The following is a 21,261-nucleotide window of genomic DNA, read 5'->3' as shown; positions in this document are numbered from 1 at the left end:
TATGGTTTATTTTCCTTTAGGAAGTTCAACTAGTTCCCAAGTGTTGTTCCTGATTATTGATTCATATTCTGTTCCATGGTTGTTTTCCATTCTCTACAGTCATTTGCTTCTTTATAACTAGAAGGTTCAACCACATTCATCATACTAGTTATAAAAGTATTTTCCCTATATCTTGTAGGCAATTGAGCTTTCCTACCCAATCCCCTGAGACATGGGGTAGCTTCAAACCTTGTTTGATCATTATTTTATTCATGTTGTTGCTGTTGTTGTTGTTGCTGCTGTATCTACAGCTGTTGCTGTTGCTGCTGCTTTTGTTCATCTTCTGCCTTTGTCTGCTACTGATCCTGATTGTTTTCTACTTCTTCCACCAAGTACACAATATCCCATTCCTCATTGTGCTCATCAGATTCTTCATGATCCTATTCATGGAATTTGACATCTCTACTAACAAAAATTTTGTGAGTAGAGGGATTAAATAATCTCTAAGCTTTATGTTGTGAATAATACCCTATAAAGGTACATCTGATGGCTTTTGAATCTAGTTTTCTTCTGTCTTCGTTTGGAATATGGGTAGATGCTTTAGATCCAAATACTCTTCAGTGTTTTATTGTAGGCTTAAATCCATATAATGCTTCATAAGGAGTTTTAAATTCAAGAATATTTGTAGGACTCCTATTTTTCAAATAAACTGTCAATGCTTCAGCCCAAAAACCAGTCGAAATATTCATACCTTTCAACATGCTCCTAACACATTCCACCAGCATTCTGTTCTTTCTTTCAGTTACTCCATTTTGTTGTGGAGTATGGGGTACTGTGAACTGCTGCAATATTCCATGAGCTTTACAATACCTGATAAGCTCATCTTTCCTGTATTCTCCCCCTTGATTGGACCGAAGAATTTTTATCTGTTTCCATGTTTTCCTTTCAATCATGTTTTTGAACTGCTTAAAGTATTCAAATGTGTGACTCTTCTTACTCAAGAAATACACCCAAGAAAACTTTGTGCAGTCATCGATAAACAATAAAAAATATAGTGCACCTCCTAATTACTTTGTTTGCATGGGTCCACACAGGTCTGTATGCACTAATTCAAGTATATCTCTCTGTTTCTTTTCTACTCAAACAGGGAATTCTTTTCTATGCATTTTTCCTAATGTACACGCATCACAATCATTATGTACTTGCTTTAGCATAAGAAGATCTCTTACCATTTCCTTCTTCTGTAGTAACAACAAATTATTGTAGTTGATATGACCAAATCTTTGATGCCATAGCTCTTCTATAGTCAAACTCGCAGCTGTCAAGGCTTGAACTGGTGCAGGTCTTACATCCAACTTGTACAGACCTCCTTTTCAGATTCCTGTAGCAATTGTCTTCACGCCATCTAGCAGATCTTTAATATAATAGTTAGATTTTAAAAATTCAACTTTAAGATCTTGATCTGTGATCATGGATACAAAAATCAAGTTCTTTGTTACACCGAGCACATAGATGACATTATGAATCTGCTTTACATTACCACTAGGTAGAATGACAGAAATTTTCCCACAACCTTTGATCTAATGACTTCTACCATCACCTAGGTAAATCTGTGCTCCTTCATTGATTTCTTTAAAATCTTCGAACCAATGCTTGTTCCCTGTCGTATGTGTTGATGCTCCTGAATCTACATACCAGATGTTTGCATCAACATTCTCCTCATGATCTACCATGAACAATCTAAAATTCTGCACATGATTTTCATTCGCGAGATGACCTACATGTCATTTGTACTTCTGTTGTTCTTCATGATATTTCTTCTTTCTGCACTCTCTGGCAATATGACCAATTTTTCTGCAATAAAAACATATAATTTCAGAGTTGTTTCTATTCGGATTCATACCTTGGGTCTGATTCAATCTTTTCTGTGAATGTCCTCTGTTTTGCTGTTGCAGATTTCCTTTCCCTTTAAAGAAGTTCTTCTTCACCATCAATGCAAGATTGGCACTCTGGGGCTTCAAAATCGATTTTATTTCTTCTTCTTGCATCAATATTTCTATCAGCTCTTCAAACTTCGGGATTTTCTCTCTCACATTTATCCTAGTGATGAACATTTGGTAGTCAACGGTCACACCATTCATGGTAATTGTTACAAGATCTGTATCGTCGACTGTATGCCCAATGTCTGCCAATTCGTTCTTCAGATCTTTGATCCTTGCTATGAAGGCAACAACTATTTCATTCTCCTCCATCTTCAGGAATAAGATCTTGCTCTTCAGAAACAGAAGACGATTTGTATTCCTGATCTCATACAGATCCTTCAGAATTCCCCAGATCTCGTTAGCTATCTTACACTCTCTGATGTGTGGTATGATATAGTATTTCACTGACATCTTCAACAACGTCTTTGCTCTACCTTCTCGCATCTCCCAATCTGAGATCGATGTTGATCCAGCCGGTAACTTCGGTTCATCCCCATTTACAATTGTCCAAGCACTCTACACTTCTAACAGAGTCTGCATCTTGAATTTCCAATTTTCATAATTGGAACCATCGAGCTTGTTATGCTCATTCAAGCATGCTTCAAACATATTATTATTCAACTTGGCGATTTAGACTAAAAAGAATTTCGACAGGTAAAAGAAGATGTTAGATTTACCCCAGATCTATGACAAAGATAGATCACTGATCTTCAATGTTGTTTGATCTTGTAGCACACCCGCAGATCACATTGGCTTCCTTCACAACCTCCAGACAACCTTCTATTGTCAGCCTCTGCAGCCTTCTTCAGGATGCAGTCTTCTCTCGGAGCCTTTTTGTTGTTTACACAATCCTCGCAGATTTACATCAATTTTCTGAGACATCGTCGGAAGTGTACACTATTATTTTGTGACGTCGTTGCAGCTATACACCTAATTTCAAAGACGGTTGAGCTAAGTATGTGTTTATTTTCTTGAAACCTGCGACGATTTAGGTTTAGTCGCACCCTCCTCCTCTCAACGTTCAGGTTCCTCACCCCTGACGCTCTAATACCATGATAAAAATGGCAATGTTGTATTAAAAGAAATAAAACCCACTGGTCAGCTCTACGAAAGAGAGTCTAAACCAGGAGAGTCTGTGTCTGCAGAATGCTCTACATTGCTCATGTACATTACACAATATATAGTAATCATGATTTTAGGGAAGTTAGAACAATAACCTAATAAATAGAAACTGATTCCTATCGTGAGGTCACGTGAACCAACTCACATTATTCTAGGATATTCTCCATTATCTTTAACACTAATGCACATCTTTCCCAACGAAATTGGAGAACCAGACTCAAAATAGCTTTAGATGCAGCAGAAGGTTACTCTTTCTCTTAGTTAATTTGATGCACATTGATTCTTTTTATCTAAATGCGCGTTGTGAAGTATCGAGAATAATAAAATAGCCGTAAATTTCTAGATTTCTACTTAATATTATAATGGAAAAATAATGAGGAACAACATATCTCACTTATACACCTGTGGTTTTTATTCAAAGGACTAGAATACCTTCATGTCGGTTGCACCCCAAAAATAATTCACAGGGATATCAAGACCCCCAACATCCTTTTAGAAAGTTATTTGAATGGAAAAAGCAGATTTCGGCCTTTCAAAGATGACTGAAGATGGGGAAGCTACTGATGTTACAAATGTCGTAAAAGGAACTGCGGGATACCTGGATCCAAAGTATGTCAGACATATATAGGTTGCACCTGTTTGCAATATTCTGATGCTAAGAAATTCAAGGCATTATATGAGCAGAGGCAATTTCATTTTGCTTTTCCATTGTAGTTCTCTAATTTTTTGTGAGACACTTAACAGGTATTTCAAAACTCAAATGTTGACGGAGAAGAGGGATGTGTATAGTTTTGGAGTGGTTTTGCTAGAGGTCATATGTGGTGGACAACCCATAGATTTAAAACTATCTGTAGAGAAATTGAACATCATTAGATGGGTAAGTAATTTTACTATCAATAAATATTTATAGGAGTTCCTATAGTGCATTTCTCCAAGACTAACAATAATTATCGGCGTATCTATAGGTGACACCTTACGTAATGGACAATGATAATCCTAGCAAAATAGCAGAAATCATCGACAAGAAGTTGGATGGAGGTTACGACATGATGTCTATCACTGGCATTGCCAAAGTAGCGATGAGATGTTTTCATGATGAACCGTCGGGTAGGCCAAGCGTGAGTGAGGTAGTTGCAGAGCTGAAAGAGGCTATCAAACATGGGGATCATCGTGCTTCTATAATTTCAATTTCAGAGGAAATTGTCGCTGAAAGTAGCAATTTTGTGTCAGGCTCGGTCTCTTTATTGGTAGGTTCAAGTGGACCTAGAGGAATGGTGTGGAGTGATAATAGCTCCAACATTTCTCAAGTGGGAAGATAAGTCGGGACATTAGCGAAGAAGTCAAACATTCAATACGCTTCCAATTTTTATATCCCAAAGACGTGGAACTTTTCAGTTTCTTCCTTGATTCTAACTATCTCGGCAAATGCTGGGTGGGGCATACACTACCAAACATCCTTATCAATAAAATTTTACGATGTACATGCATTGTTATTTTCATGTTATTGGTTATTTATTTTCGTGTTATTGGTTATAAAAGGGAAGTTTTTTCGTTGTATTTTTTTGTTTTATTAGGGTAGAATTTGGGTGGGATTGGTTGGAATGATAAATTAGTAATTGTACCAGATGTTGTAAAGGAAATATAAAGCATAATTCAAGAAGAATTATCACATGTAAAAGATTATTGAAGATAAAGATTAGTAAACTAGATGTAATTCAAATGTAGAAAATGAATGATTTACATTATGCAAAAAAAAATCCCCTCCCCTAATAGGCTCCTCTTCTTCCTTGCGTCTATCATCTTTTCATCATTCATCAGTGACATAAAAAAAATCATTATTTAGTCTTAAGTTCATATTATAATCCTAAATTATCGAAATCATAACATTTACGTGAGAGGTAAATGGTGAATGGTAGTTAGACTGTTGCGTGTATCATCTTTTCATCATTCATCATTGATATAAAAAAAATCATTATTTAGTCTTAAGTTCATCCTATAATCCTAAATTGTCAAAATCATAACATTTATGTGAGAGGTAAAAAGTGAATGGTAGTTAGACTGTTACTAGGTTAGCAAGAGTCCAAGCTATTTCCAGCGACCTCCTATGCAGTCCCAGAACAGAGTTCAACTCTATGGCCATAATGCATCAACAATTTACGCAGAGAATCTCTTAATTAAAACTGAAATCTAATAGTATGCCCACAAGTGCAGAGACAAGAGAATGTTAAATAAACTAACTTGCAAGATAATCTGATCACTATATGGGAAACATTCAAAATCTCTTAAGTGCAAGACTAGTATTAGTTAGTATTGCAGCAAGAACTGTAAACACTTAAGGTTATAAATATCATAATGCCAACCTAATATGTTCAGAATCCAAAATTTACAACAGACTTATTTTACGTTATAAAGAAGAGATTTGTTATATTATATTATTTAAATATTTTTACACAAAAATAAAAATAAAATAAAATAATATATTTAAACAAAAATTAATTAGAAAACTCAAATTTAATAATTTATAAATATAATTCCAAAATATTAAATAAAATTAATTTAAAATATTATAAAACAACTTAAAATTTTCTTTGATATACATCACATTTTTAATATCCAATAATGTTAACAACAACCAATATATTAAAATATTTTTTTATATCAAAATGCAAGGCCAATAAAGAATTTACTGGCAGTCATGTTTTCCCTACACTTAATTATTATTTGTATTTTAATGTTTTCCATACACCTTTTTCTTACTAACATTTCATATATACAAATAATGTGTCATTTTTTTTATTTCAAATTTATAAATATAATTCCAAAATATTTAATAAAATTAATTTAAAATATTATAAAACAACTTAAAAATTTCTTTGATACACATCACATTTTTAATATCCAATAATGTTAACAACAACCAATATATTAAAATATATATGTATTTTTTTATATATCAAAATGCAAAGCAAACAAAGAATTTATTGGCAATCATGTTTTCCCTACCCTTAGTTATTATTTGTATTTTAATGTTTTCCATACACCTTTTATTTTACTAACATTTTATATATTCAAATAATGTGCCTTTTTTTTATTTCAAATTTATAAATATAATGCCAAAATATTTAATAAAATTAATTTAAAATATTAAAAAACAACTTAAAAATTTCTTTGAAATCAATCACTTTTTTAATATCCAATAATATTAACAACAACGAATATATTAAAATATTTTTTTATATCAAACTGCAAGACCAACAAAAAAATTTACTTGCACTCAATGTTTTCCCTACTAAGAAACCTCATATCACTATTTAGATATCACAATATTTATTTATATTAAAATGCAAGGCCAATCAGGAATTTCCCTGCATTCATTACTTTCGTTGCACTTAGTTATTATTTGCATTTCAATGATAAGAGATTTCATACATAAAAAGGATAGAATCATATAAATTTTCATATGCAAAAATAAAATTTGTGTTATTTCTTCAAATGTGAAAATAACTTTTTCTCTTTTTGACAACCTTTCATATGTAAAAATAAATTGTGTTAAATGTTTATTCAACAGTAAAAATAAATTGTGTTAAATGTTTATTCAACATTTAATATGTAAAAATTAAATATGTGATATTTTTTTGTCAAAAGAATTTCAAAGAAAACCAATATGTTTGGAAGAAAAATGAACAAACCTAATTAATATAACAATCTATTTCATTGTATCTATTACTGCATTAAACAAACAGACTTCAGAAGAAAAATGAACAAACCCAATTAATATAACAATCTATTTCATTGTATCTATTACTGCATTAAACCAACATACCTAATCAATATAACAATCTATTTCACTGTATCTATTACTGCATTATAAAAATAGCATACACACTTCTTGTAGTTTAGATATAATTTGTTTCTTAGAGTCATTGGATTGATTTTTGTATTGTAAGTGGAAAGTACATCTATACATTTGTTCCACTAGATCCCTCATAGTTTTGTGAAAAAAAACCCCCTTTCATTAACCTCCAGCACCACTCTAAATGAGCTAAGAACCAATTCATTGTCAATTACATGCTCTATAAATTTTTTTTTCTTAGAATTACATTGATCTTTTCCTTCGTTGTTTCTCTTTGTATAATATTAAACATATATGAATTAATAGATTTCTTGAAACACATTATCTAATATTCTTAAGTGTATTATTAATGAAAATTCAAAAAAAAAAACTCATATTCGATAGTATTTTTTCATTCACCTCATTCATCATTTTGCAAGTTTTCTATTAAGCTTTACGCTCTTCTACACTAATATAAATAATTTTATCGACCTTCTTCATTTTGTGGCTCTGTGTGACAAACACCAACCAATACATATTGGTTTAACTTACATATATTTCAAGCATATTAGTTGTGTAAAGAATTTACAAAGAACTTGTCTTCGCTACTATTTTTTATGTGTTATCTGAATGTCGGTTAGTATTTTTGTTACTTGACACATTATGAGACATTTTTTTATCAATATTGTTATTGGGAAGTCTAGTGTCTATGCAGAGCTGCTAGTCCCACTAAGGCTGGTAGCTACCTTAGAAACAAACAAACTAAAACCACTTTCCTTTTCCTTTATGAAAAATAGATAAGAGGGGAATAACAGAGACCAACCTCTGTCTTGCGCTTGGTTCCTTGCTTGATTCCTCTCCCTTCTGATAGATCTTTTCCACTCGCTTCCTCGTCTACCCAGCTTCAAAGAGCACCTATAGAATCAAAGCAGCATAACAATATCCAAGAACATAGATTTATTATCATAAACAATATAGGACCAGATATATATTTACCACACAAATGCATATATCATCAATCATACAAGAATGTGGAGGAAAACATGAATAGCTTTACTAATAATCAAGAATAGCAAAGAGGATTACAACCAATTGTTCTGACCCAGCATCATCCTCTCAGCAAGAAAGCCCTTCTTCACCTCATGAAAAGCTTAGATCACCCAACACTATGATGTTGCACCAAGAAACCAGTAGCACTTCCTTACAAGATACAAAATTCCAGCCTTTGGATCTTTGGGATGAGGGATCCATATATAGATGTTTGAAAGGGGGTGAGTCAGCTTTTGAGATTTAATTAGTGTCCTCTCTCTGATAGTTCTTGAATCCCCTTAGAGATTCATGATCTCTTACTCAACCCTGGGCGAATGCAGAGAGGAAGTGTCATAGGAGAAGTTTCTGGAAGATTCCATGATCCTTCACCTTGCATATTGACCCTGCCATTTGTCCACTCTCGCCCATCGCACCCCATAGAAGGGCTTTTCAAGATGCATCACACCTCCCGTGTGTATTTAGGTGGGATGCAACGCACTTTGACCATGGAGCAGGTGAGATGGTCCAGTTTTGACCAGTTCTGAGCAGTTTTTCATGGAGAACTTCTGGGAGAAGATGTAATCAGTTGACCTTGTTCTTTTAGAGGTTGGAACAACACTTTTAGGGACTTAAGAGCCCTTGGTTTATGGACATTTATGATTGGGGTTGAGGTGCCCAAAAATGTCTATAACAGTTGCCCCCTAAAGCATGAGGTCATTAATCTGTTGATGTCGGGTGAAATGCTTTATCATGAGGATCTGAAGTTTTTTCAAGCTGGAGGGCGACCTGTAATAAGATACAATACAATACATTATCTTCATAATATTTTCATGATCTAGCTGAGGCGGGCATTCCCATGCTCAGCTTTATAAATTCATTTTCATGTACATGAGATAGACAATCGTCTGAGTGTAGACTGATGATTCTGGTAGAGCCATCATCCCTTAGGTGGGATGATTATCTGTGCAGTAATGATGTACATTTGATGTCTTTATTTTCCTGAATATATATCGCATCCCGGATGGATGAAACTAGATCCGGGGTCTTCAATCTTGTTCGATCTTCACTCAAAGTACAAGTCGATCCATGTGAGAGATGTTCTGGAGTCGAACATGGAAAGACATCGCCTGATTACCAGCCAATGATGTGAGTTGTTAACAGGTGCGAGAGGAATCACCGATAATGATGATGACCCTCAAGGTACTACAGTACAATTCACGTGGTGTGAATAAGGGACTTGGCGTCGAACACCACGCAAAATCTTTCGGTCGAAGGCCATTGATGTAAACCTGTCGCCAGAAGTGAGAAACTTGCCATTGAGGCATGCAAGATTCAAAGTACGGAAAGGGTTTTTCCTAGATCGACTTCTTGGATAATGAGCTGATGTCGACAACAAGTGATCCGTCATAGGAGGGCCTTAGTGAATCCCACATCAATGACACGGAATGGACTAAATGATTTTAATGGAGGTGAAAACGATCTGGTGATATAAGGTTCAGGGTGGCGGTCATGAACGAATGGAGTGTATTGCAGTGGGTGAGATACAGGTGAATTCTCTGAGTGACTTCTCTTGAACATATCGGTGACACTGACATGATGGATTGGTAGCGTTAACCCAAAATATGGATGGTGTGATGGACCCATGGTGATATGACCAGTGAACGGAACAACCCAACCCGACTTGGACGCGGAGTGAAAGTGTCATGTTCAAGAGCGACTTGCTACCAATAAAGATTTTTTCAAGTTTTCTTCCCAATTTTCCCCAGTCATTGCTGACCAATACCTCTTTATTTTTGTCAAGCTTGAGGAGGATAACATATGCTTGTTCTATAATTTGCCCTTCGGCCAAACCCATCGCTATGTTTTAACGATCCTAGCAATAGTGAAACTCGTTCTTGTCTGTATGGACAAGTTTGTCGCTATTCGGTTTTAACGAGTTTAACGACAAGGATAACTCGGTCCTTTTCAATTTTAGAGAGTCTGAAAAAGGAACGTAAAGAAAACTCCAATAATCCTTTTTCGTCATATAATCCCTTGAATCCGAAAAAGTATAAAACAATACAAAAGGGATGAATTTTCGGTACTTTTAACGAGCCGAACAAAACAAGCACTCGATCTTTTTGTGTAATGATCCCTCAAGTCCAAAAAGATTAAAATCTAAAGGAGGGATAGCACTTCCGGTACCTTTAACGAGCTGGAGAGGCCAATTGCTCGGCAATCTTTTCATATTTTACGAGTCAGTTGAAAAGAGCTTAAAGGAGACTCGTTTTTTGAGGAACGAGTGATAAATTTGGGTAGCAGGTGATTCCAGGTAAGGTTTGGAATTTTCAAATCACGGCAGTGTCACAAGGATGGCTAACAGGATCACTCTTCGCAGTTGTTCCTCAAAAAGGGTAAACAATCAAATGGAGGTGAATGATCGGCCAAAACAAAGTGGAGGTGATGATGAGAACACAACCAAGGCTTCAAAGGCTGATGATAATACTTTCACGATGGTTATTTACCGAAAATTGGTTCATTTTTTAATGAGCTTAAACTCTGGGGGAACATTTTCTCATTGCTTATGTTTATTTTTTAACGAGCTTGAATTCCACATTAAAACTGCTCGATCCAGTCGTAAAATAAGGATGTCTCATTTTAAAAAAATGGCATTTTTTCAAAGCTTTGCCCCACATCCTTTCTTTATGCAAGTTAGGAAACGACCAATCCTACAAGTTTAAAGGGTTAGAGGACCTATAAATTTAAAAAAATAAATGGTCGCTCTTCGCTTGCATGCCAAAAGGTTTGCATGCCCCCAGGTATAGTGAAGCAGAGTTTCCAGGTTACCCCTCAATTTGCAGACAAAACATTTGTTTTATTGGGAAAGGCCTACCTTTTCCAGGTTACCCTTCAATTTGTAGACAAAACATTTGTTCTATCGGGAAAGGCCTACCTTCTAACGGAGGTATCTTATTCCGGTCTAATCCCATTTTCCAAAATGGATGGGTGTGTCAGCCAGTCATATATCCTCCGCGGAAACCTACCCTATACCCAAGGTTTTCCTGTCGAAACAGGCCAGGGTGCATGCCCCCTGGGTTTCAGTCATATCCTCCGAATCACTCGCGCTCATCAGGCGGACGGACTCGGGATTGATGAGACATTCCTTGTGTGAAAAGACCATTCAGGGATGGTATATGACTATTTGCTATGTGTGAACCAGGGAATGAAAGCTGGTCTACGAGCTTGACCACTCTTCCTTCATGCGGAAAACACATTACTCTAAAGAGTGAGGAAACAATGGCTCCCATGCAATAAATATAGTCGCGTCCAAGGAGTAGATTATAATCCAGGGGTCCTTGGACTACCATTACGTTCATGTGAACGGTTTTCCTTCTCAATGTTATCGACACATTGGGAAGGATCCCTAACGGTCGACTGGTTCCTTTGTCAAAGCCTGTTAGATTTCTCATTTCAGGCAAAAGAGGTGGCGAACCAAGCGCTTTCCAAGCAGTTGAGGAAAGGATACTCACAAAAGCCCCTTCATCTATGATGGTACCGACCATGACCATTTTATATATCTGAGCAATGATTCGAAATGGTACACTAGCCGGTAAACGGGGTCTGCCTAGTAGATTCCAATCGAAGGAAACAACTAGGTTGCTTGGAGGTGGGACCGAATAAACGGCCGGATATGACTCTGACGAACTTCCTTCCTGCGGTAAAGGAACAGGTAGACTGCCCCCCATGTTCATCGGAGTCTATGCTTACGAACAGAATCTGAACGGTGTCGTTCTTGTTCTCTTCGGTGACTGTATCATCTGAAGATGGATCCTCTGAAGGCAAGACCGGGTCAACTGCCGCCTCGACCTTTTGACTTTCGTCTGGTGTGGATTTAGATGGTTTATCTTCAATGATAGATGCTTCGGCCGACCACAAGGGCGTGTCAGCCGGATTTTCAACTAGTGACGGACTCGAGAAGAGCTTCTTATATCCAGGAGGAAGCCGTAACGGTGAAACTGGACGGTCGTCCAAAACTCTTTTAGCCTCGTCTAAGATGGGACAACGGTGGACAGCGTGATCGCCTTCACACAATTTACAAGGAAATTTACATCTTCCTTTTTGTCCAGGGGCTTCACTTTCACTAGTTGACAGTGTACTTTCAACATGATCTTCAGAGGTTGATGACACTGGATTGTGCAAACGAGGAGACCAGTCCCTTAAGATCCGAGGGATGCAAGGACAATCTCGATGATAGTGGTCTCCTTTGCAAATAACACATGGCGATTTAGGCCTAGATAGTGCAGTGTGTGTATTTTTGCTAGACGATGCTTGGTTGCCCCTTTTCGCCTTTGGCTCCTTCTTCTTCTTCTATTTCTTCTTCTTCTCCTTCTTCTTCTCGGTTACTTGATTTTTGGCTTTACCAGCTTCATCAAGCAAAGAGGAAGGAGGAGAGGAAGAATTGGATGAAGTAGAAGGTTGGGGGGTAACTCTGGTATCGTTTAGTTGCTGACTTGATTGTTCAGGAATCACGGTGTTCTGAACAATAGAGGTTGAGAAGAGCCATACGGGCAAGCCGATTGTCAATCCTGGAAGCGACAATGTGGCCGTATGGGGTGCACCAACATCTCCCCAAGAGGAGAAGGGACTAGGATTTCCCCCAAGGGGAACTCCTTTGTTGGTGGGCTCCATTTTTCTCAACCTAAGACCAACGTAGGAAAGGTGATATTTATTCCGATTAAAATAAATTTTAGACGCCTTGAAACAACTTGTTTTTTCAATCTTTAAGAGTCGAGAAAAAACAAAAGATGACTCTAGTTGCCTTCGATTTTTAATGAGATTGAAGTGACAAGTGCTCAGATGGACCTTTTCCTTTAAGGAGTCTGAAAAGGAACAAAAGAGACTACTCTGGAAATCTAGACAGAGGGATTACCAAACTAATCGCAAAACTGCAGAATACTTTTTACGGTACGACAATCAATCTTCCTAAATGTTGTGTTCAGTGCATTGCGATCGATAGGGCGGCAGACACAGCTTCCTATGGATAAAGGATAAAGCCTATTGTGGTCTCCCAATATATACTCAATGGTATGTGGGAGCACAAGTCCGTACTGGCACTTATCGTCCCAAAGTGGAGGAATCACCCAACCATCAATGAAAACAACAGTTACTAGGCTTTACGGCGCCGGAATACATCTCTAGCCTAGACTTCTAAATGTTGTGCGTTAGGTTCCAAAGCGTTTTTAGATTCATTAAATTTATTTTACAGTTGATCTTGCTTAAGAAATTTGCCTTTCAGGTTCACCGCGTGATGTAGATGTACAATTCCTAAAATGCAATCTAAGATGATAAACAATCATTTAATCTTCTTTTTGCAAATGAAAATCCTAGCTACTAAGGAAAGAGAGATGATATTCTTTCAACATAGAGCAGAGAGCACACACTATATGCACTGTCCTAAATCAAACCAACAAACAGTCTAAATGCAAATGCACATGCATGTATTTGTTCTCAGCCTTCTTAATGTGTGAATGATAAAAAGAAAGCTAAGCGCAAATCTGAATTATTTTTCAAAGCGACATTACTAACAAGTTTCTTTTCAAGAAAAAATGAAGCCAATGACGACACTTTGCGATTTGGAATTGAAAACTTGCTTTCGACACTTGAAAAACTTCTAATTCAAATCAAATACAAGAGTAACAGTGTAATCGACTATCAAGAAAAATCGGATTCTCTTCTATGACCGAAAATGACACTTGCGACACTTTCAAATCAAGAAACGACAGTTCAATTACACTACTTCTTTGTAAAAGAGAACTGAAAATGGCTCAAAATACATAAAAACATTTACAGTTATTTGCACAATGGAGGCGGAATAATGGCAAGGAAGGGGGTTTCAACAGAGGTGTACTGACTACAGACAGCAAAACTCCTGAATAGAGCTGAAAAGAGTGAAAAACCATAATCTAAGAGCAGAAAAGGTCTTGTCTGATCAGCGCACCTGTAACACAGGGAAAAAGAGATGCAGCGCACCTACTACACTCGAGAAGTGTGATGCATCCAGAATCCAAAGAAGAGACAGTGCGATGGACCAGGGACGAGACTTTAACTGGGTTCCGGGTCACAGTTTGCAGCTCAGTTCAGGGATTTAGGCCGGGCAAGTGGTAATCAGTAAATCAATCACAGGGGTAGATCTAAGGAGGTTACTAGAGCCACCGCAAGGGCAATTAGAGAGCTTGTAAATCGATTGTTCATTTCATAAACAAAACCCGGAGATAGACTGAAGCAGCATTGATCTACTTTGCACTTGCATAGCAAATGCAATTCGAAGGCTAGCTGGCTTGACTTCAGGCTCCGTCTGTAAGTTTATAAAGTAAACAAATGTAGATAAACAAACAATCTATTCGCTCCCCATCAGAGTCGCCATTTTGTTATTGGGAAATCTAGTATCTATGCAAAGCTGCTAGTCCCACTAAGGCTGGTAGCTACCTTAGAAACAAACAAACTAAAACCACTTTCGTTTTTCTTTATGAAAAATAGATAAGAGGGGAATAACGGAGACCAACCTCTGTCTTGCGCTTGGTTCCTTGCTTGATTCCTCTCCCTTCTAACAGATCTTTGCCACTCGTTAACTCGACTACCCAGCTTCAAAGAGCACCTGTAGAATCAAAGCAGCATAACACTATCCAAGAACATAGATCTATTATCATAAACAATATAGGACGAGATATATATTGACCATACAAATGCATATATCATCAATCATACAAGAATGTGGAGGAAAACTTGAATAGCTTTATTAATAATCAAGAATAGCAAAGAGGATTACAACCAATTGTTCTGACCCAGCATAATCCGCTCAGCAAGAAAGCCCTTCTTCACCTCATGAAAAGCTTAGATCACCCAACACTATGATGTTGCACCAAGAAACCAGCAACACTTCCTTACAAGATACAAAATTCCAGCCTCTGGATCTCTGGGATGAGGGATCCATATATAGATGTTTGAAAGGGGGGTGAGTCAGCTTTTGAGATTTGATTAGTGTCCTCTCTCTGGTAGTTCTTGAATCCACTTGGAGATTCATGATCTCTTACTCATCCCTGGTCGAATGTAGAGACGCAAGTGTCATAGGAGAAGTTTCTGGAAGATTCCATGATCCTCTACCTTGCAGATTGACCCTGCCATTTGTCCACTCTTGCCCATCGCACCCCATAGAAGGGCTTTTCAAGATGCATCGCACCTCCCGTGTGTATTTAGGTGGGATGCAGCGCACTTTGACCATGGAGCAGGTGAGATGGTCCAGTTTTGAATAGTTTTGAGTAGTTTTTCATGGAGAACTTCTGGGAGAAGATGTAATCAGTTGACCTTGTTCTTTTAGAGTTTGGAACAACACTTTTAGGGACTTAAGAGCCCTTGGTTTATGGACATTTATGATTGGGGTTGCAGTGCCCAAAAATGTCTATAACAAATATACAACATATGCCATTCAATACATAATCCATTAAATATATTTACAAATAAATCAAATAATTTTCAGTCGAAAAGAGCTCTAGTGACCGGTGTGTTTATCTGAATAAATGCACTGATGCTTTTATCCATAACTGTTGTGTTTATCTGAATAAATACATGGGTACGTTTATCCCATTAAACGCACTGGGCATTTAAGTATTCAACACCATCATGGAAAATTAGTTTTTAAAAATATTTTTAAATTATGACAGTGTGATTTGTAAAGGTAAACTCACCGTAATGACTTAACGGTGTTATTTGGAAGAGGTGTTTTGGCCCGTCATATTGCACTAGGAACAACGATGAATAACCTCAACAAAATTGACATTGTTATAATATATTGGTGCATTGTTTTACACAGGGTGCACCAGTGCATTATATTACAGAAGGCACACCATTGAACATATAGCAAGTATGCAAACCCGTTAAGTAAGTACACAAACCTATTGAATCTAAAATGCCTAAAATGAAAAACCCTAATTGTGAAGTGGTAAAGGAAGTTCAACCCTAAGGTGAAATTTTGCAGGAAGAAGCAAAGGTTTAAGGTAAGTATTGAATTTTTTTGTTTTTTTTGTTTTCTGAATTTTAATTAAAAATTTTACTAAAATCTATAGTAATTTTTTTATTATACATGGTTTAAAAAAAAATCATGTTTTTTTTTCAATTTATCCAAACATTGGTACGTTCGATAATCAACAACACTAGTACATTTATAATAAAAGAGCACTGAAATTGTTAGGGTGCAAAAAAATTTAAACGTACCTATGTGATACAATTTTTTTTCTTTTGAAACCCCGAAATGGTTCAATTAATTTTTTTAAGGCAATGATGTGGTTTCTATTTAACAGCATCGGTGCTCTAATTGTTGTAAGAGAACTGAGTTGGTTGAATTCATCTTTATTTTCTAAAATCCGGAAACATGTGTGTATCAGTGTTGTTTTTCTCAATGCATCGATGCTTTTTTGTACAAGAGCACCGATACAATGTCGAGAATTGGCATGGGTATTATTTGAATGCCCCAGTGCTGGTATTTTTTAAATGCTTCAGTGCAATTTATTCTGATAAGCGCATTGGTAGGGTTTAAAAGTTATGAAGTACAATAGTTCATAGTATACATTTTAAGAGCATCGAGTTGGTTAAATAATTTTTTTATTTTTTTTCAATCGAGAAACAAAGCCATAATAGTGCTATTTTTTTTAAACACGTCGGTGCGTTTTTGTACGAGAGCATAATATGATAACATATTTTTTTTCCAGAATTCCACAAACTGGTGTAGGTATTATTTAAACACTCTTGTGCTTGTATTATTGAAATGCATATGTGCATTTTGTTTTGATAAGCGCACTGGTCTAGTTTAAAAACTATCTAAAACTATATTTTCACATAAAATGACATATTAATGCCAAATTATCCTTTAGGATGCATCCACATGAATTAAAATAATTCACAGTACACATTTTCCACTTAAAACCATCTTATTCTTGAAAAATGGTTTGAAAACTATATTAAAATTCAAATCCTGATTATATAGTTTTTCGACATTAATTTTAGATATGCACACAAAAATTTATTTCTGATTTTTCTCAAATGCAAGGACAAATATCAATAATATCAAATGGTCAATTCTTCAAATTCCAACTCGTTCCTTATTGTTGATCGAAGTCCTTCATGGAGTTCTCCCTTTCCATCTAGACTAGGTTTAGATTTTATTTATATTCAATTATCTAATTATTTCTTTTAAATCCATGCCAATTTGCATAAAAATGTATCCAAATTTGTAGGATCCTGATTCAGAATCGTGTTCAAATGAAAAAAATAATTCCTCCATTTAAAAAACATCAGAAGCTCTTATCAGGAGTAGTGTATCCCAAGAAGTTGGTAGATGAAAATGGATAGCCTCTTCGCCCTACCAATTGGAACATGACATCTTCCAATCGCAATCCTAGATCAACAATGGTAATAATTATTTGATATAATGTAATTTCAACTAAACAATTACATTAATGTGCTTACTAATATCATTGATATTGTACTAATGGCATTCAATATTTTTTGAAATTATGATTCGAGTAATGATGAGAAACCCACCTAGCAAATTCTAGTGCACCCTACTACAACGTCAACTCAAGATAAGGTTGCATTAAGAGCAAGACTGGGAGAATAAAAATACAAAGAATGGTTGAATCAACCACCTACTTAATTCCCACTAGGCAATGTTGTTAGATTCATTCCAGAATGATGAGTTAGGGGATAATGCTCATATCAATCATACCTTATTTGAAAGCTTGAAATATGTTGCCAACACCCCTCTCTTTGGACCTGGCGACAAGTCAAATTCTACTCAGCTGGGGACAACGCTATTGCTATACAACTTGTAAGCAAATTTTGGCATGTTGAATGCATATTTCTCGACAATATTAAGGTTAGTCACTTGCATGATCGATTAAGTCCCTTATATTTTGAGAAATCTTGTCACACAATCAACATCATTAAAATGGTTGATTTTAAGAACGTTAAATATTGACATTATACAATTATATTCCTCATCAACTGCAAGTTATTCGAAGATAAGGTTGTTCTGAGTGATAATGTCTCACTGGGAACTTGCGAAGAGGCAAAGAAGTTGTTGAAAATTTTGGGTGTTGAGTACATATCATATCATTTATGTCTGAATGATTGTATTCTATATAGAGGATAATATGCAGACAAAAAGATATGTCTGAAATGTGGGCCTGACAGGTACCATAATTAAAAAAAAATGGGTAAATCATATGGTCCTCCTCATAATATATTGAGGCACATGCCAATAACCCCAAGGATTCAAAGGCTCTTCCGTTGCAAAGTATTATCTATGCTATAGGGATGACATCCCTCACATAGAAGTGATTCAGGAGTTATGTGAATCCCAATAAATTCAATAACCATGAAGAATATAGAGGATACATGGCCTGAAAAATTCAAGGATGAAGTATGAAGTCTATTACTCAGCATAGTCATGGATGACCTCAATCCATATTCCCTCCAAAACACCAACTATTTTGTTTGGCCTAGTAGTAATCAATAACAATAGCCCCCCATGATTGTCTATGAAGAATGAACATCTTATGTTTTTTCTCATAGTCTCTGGTAGAAGACAAGTGAAGAATATAAATGTCTACTTACAACCATTAGTAAATGAATTGAAGGAATGATGGAAATGGATACATGTGTATGATGTATTAAGACCCATCACAAAAGAGGAGTTTTATGTTGTTTGACATATGTGCTTACATCATACATGATTATCCAATCTTAGGATTTTTCTCTTGTAATTACATTTTTATTGATTTGTTTATATACATATTAATATTGTTTCACATATATTTAATTTAATTCATTGCAATTTCTCTGATTTTCATGGTCTAATGTCATGTTTATAATAATTTAGGTTCTATAACAAAAGAGTATTATGAATATAAATGTTGTGGACCCTCTATTAAAGCTAACCACCTACGAAAGTCACTATATCACTACTCGAGGGTATTCCTCCCAAAAGAACACCCTTACCCAAAAGCAATATCCACTTTCATCTGTAAACCAGAGAGAACCTAAGGACCTGCAATAATGACACCAACTAAATGGTTGTTTATAACATAACACAAAGTTATACAACATTTATTTTCCTATTCGCTATGTTGCTAACTTTAACTTGCTCAAATTTCTCTTAATCTCCTTGAATTTGGTTGTACTTATTTGAGCACTATACTCGATGTAGATTTTCGATAGGTAGTAAAAACGAAAAAATGATATTTTTTTTACAATGGCAATTTTTTTTTTTAAGTAATCACAAGGAATAAATTTCCTTTCTTATTACAAACAATAGGTCCTATGATTAAGTGTGACTTTTTACTGAACTTCACAATAGAGTGGACACATATTCTTTTCACTCGACTTCACAATGCAGTGGACAAGTATTCAACACAAGGATGGTGTAAAATGAGTAAAATAATAAAATGTATAAACCAGCTCCAATGAAATACAACGAAAATTTATTTAAACTATTGTTCAACAATTGCCTCGTGTTCAATGTCTGTTCATTGTACTCCTGCATACAGTTTGCCAAACGAGGTATTTGGCAATAATATCAACAAATAAACATTTAATTATTTTTTAAGTTATATTGTGGAAAATTTAAAAATATCTGATATATTTTACTAAATAATAGTGAGTAACTTAAAATTCAAAAATATGTATGTAGTTTTAATAAAACAAAAACAAGACAAAAAAATATTTATAATAAAAAAAATGAATTGTTATTTATCAAACAAGTGTTGTAGGGCTAATAAAACAAAACAAAAAAAATTATAAAAAAAGAGAGGAGAATTTTTTTTATAATAATAAAAATGAATTGTTATTTACCAAACAAGTGTTGTAGGGCAGCTTCACCATTGCCACTCAAGTCAAAAATTATGTTATGGACAAAATTGCATAAAAAATTATAATTTATATTGGTCAATGTTAACTAAATTATTTAATAGTGGTTAATAAGCAAATGACATCCTATAGTCTTGCTTCCAGAGGAACTAATAAATTGAGATGTGAAGTGGATAAATTAATTATTTTCTCATGCACATGGACTTGCATAAATTATTGTGGGCAATAACCACTAGTAAGTCTACAAATTTACGGTTTTACTCCTATATAAGTGTTGAGAAAACATAAATAATGGTGAGAAGTAACTCGTTGTAAATATACTTATTTACATCTGATTTCTATTCTGTTTATGCAAAACCTTGTTTAAATCCTAGTGGGAAGTATTTGATAATAAATATGCTATGTATTATGTTCAATAAACCACCAAAACCACCTAAGGCTCAATCGCGGGTGGCATAAAGACACAAGGGCTTGGTTAACCTATTGGGAGATCAACGAGAATGATGCATTGCAAAACATAAATAACATTAAAGATATTGTTACTTCCAAGTTCAAAGAAAAAATGTGGTGTGAGAAAGATTTAGCGCTAAAAGAAAATTAAGTTATTATAAGAAGGTCATCAACCCCACCCTAGAAGATCAAAAGTATCTCTCTAGTTTAACTAGCTCAAAGAAGAAAATTAATATAGCAAAGATTACAAAGAATTCTCATGAGCTTCATAGTGAAACAGGTCGTTGGCAGTTCCTAAAATGCCATGGATGGAAAGTATCTGCCATATATGTGAGAATAGGAACATCGAGGATGAAAACCACTTCCTCTTAAAGTGCCCCGCGTACAACCACATTAGATCTTAGTTTCACAATCTTTGTTACAATACTGACTTTCCTAGCCTTTTACAATGTCAAAATTATAGTGAGCTTGGGAGGCTTCTCTCCATGCTTTTTGATTATAGGAATAAAACCTTAAATCAAAATAAATAATTTGTTTCTTTAGGTCAGATAGACCAATGTTTGGTCTTAGCGGACGTTAACCATCATCATCAAAAGCTTACTTAAACTATGGTGAGAAATAATTAATTGTGAATATGTTATTAACTTCATTCAAAACTTAAGAATAAAAAATCACTACACATATATCTAAAAATATTATATGAATATTGCAACTGTATCAATAAATTATGGCATTAAATATATGACATAATTATTATTTGTATATACATAATATTATATTGTAAACCAAAGTTATAATAAAACATTTAAATTATAATCCGATCAAATATTTGAAAAATAAATTTTTAATAATACTAAAAAATAAATATTTATGGTTAAAATTCAAATATTGTAAAAAACAATGGTCAATGCTCAACATAAACCAAGCAAATACATTACTAAAATCTTACCGAATCTTACCTGGGAATGG

The sequence above is a fragment of the Pinus tabuliformis genome, chromosome 3_1, assembly GCF_031772625.1.
Source record: "Pinus tabuliformis cultivar Carrire ecotype Pingquan chromosome 3_1, CPIR1, whole genome shotgun sequence".
In the NCBI taxonomy this organism is placed as follows: domain Eukaryota; kingdom Viridiplantae; phylum Streptophyta; class Pinopsida; order Pinales; family Pinaceae; genus Pinus; species Pinus tabuliformis.
This window is presented reverse-complemented; position numbering follows the sequence as displayed.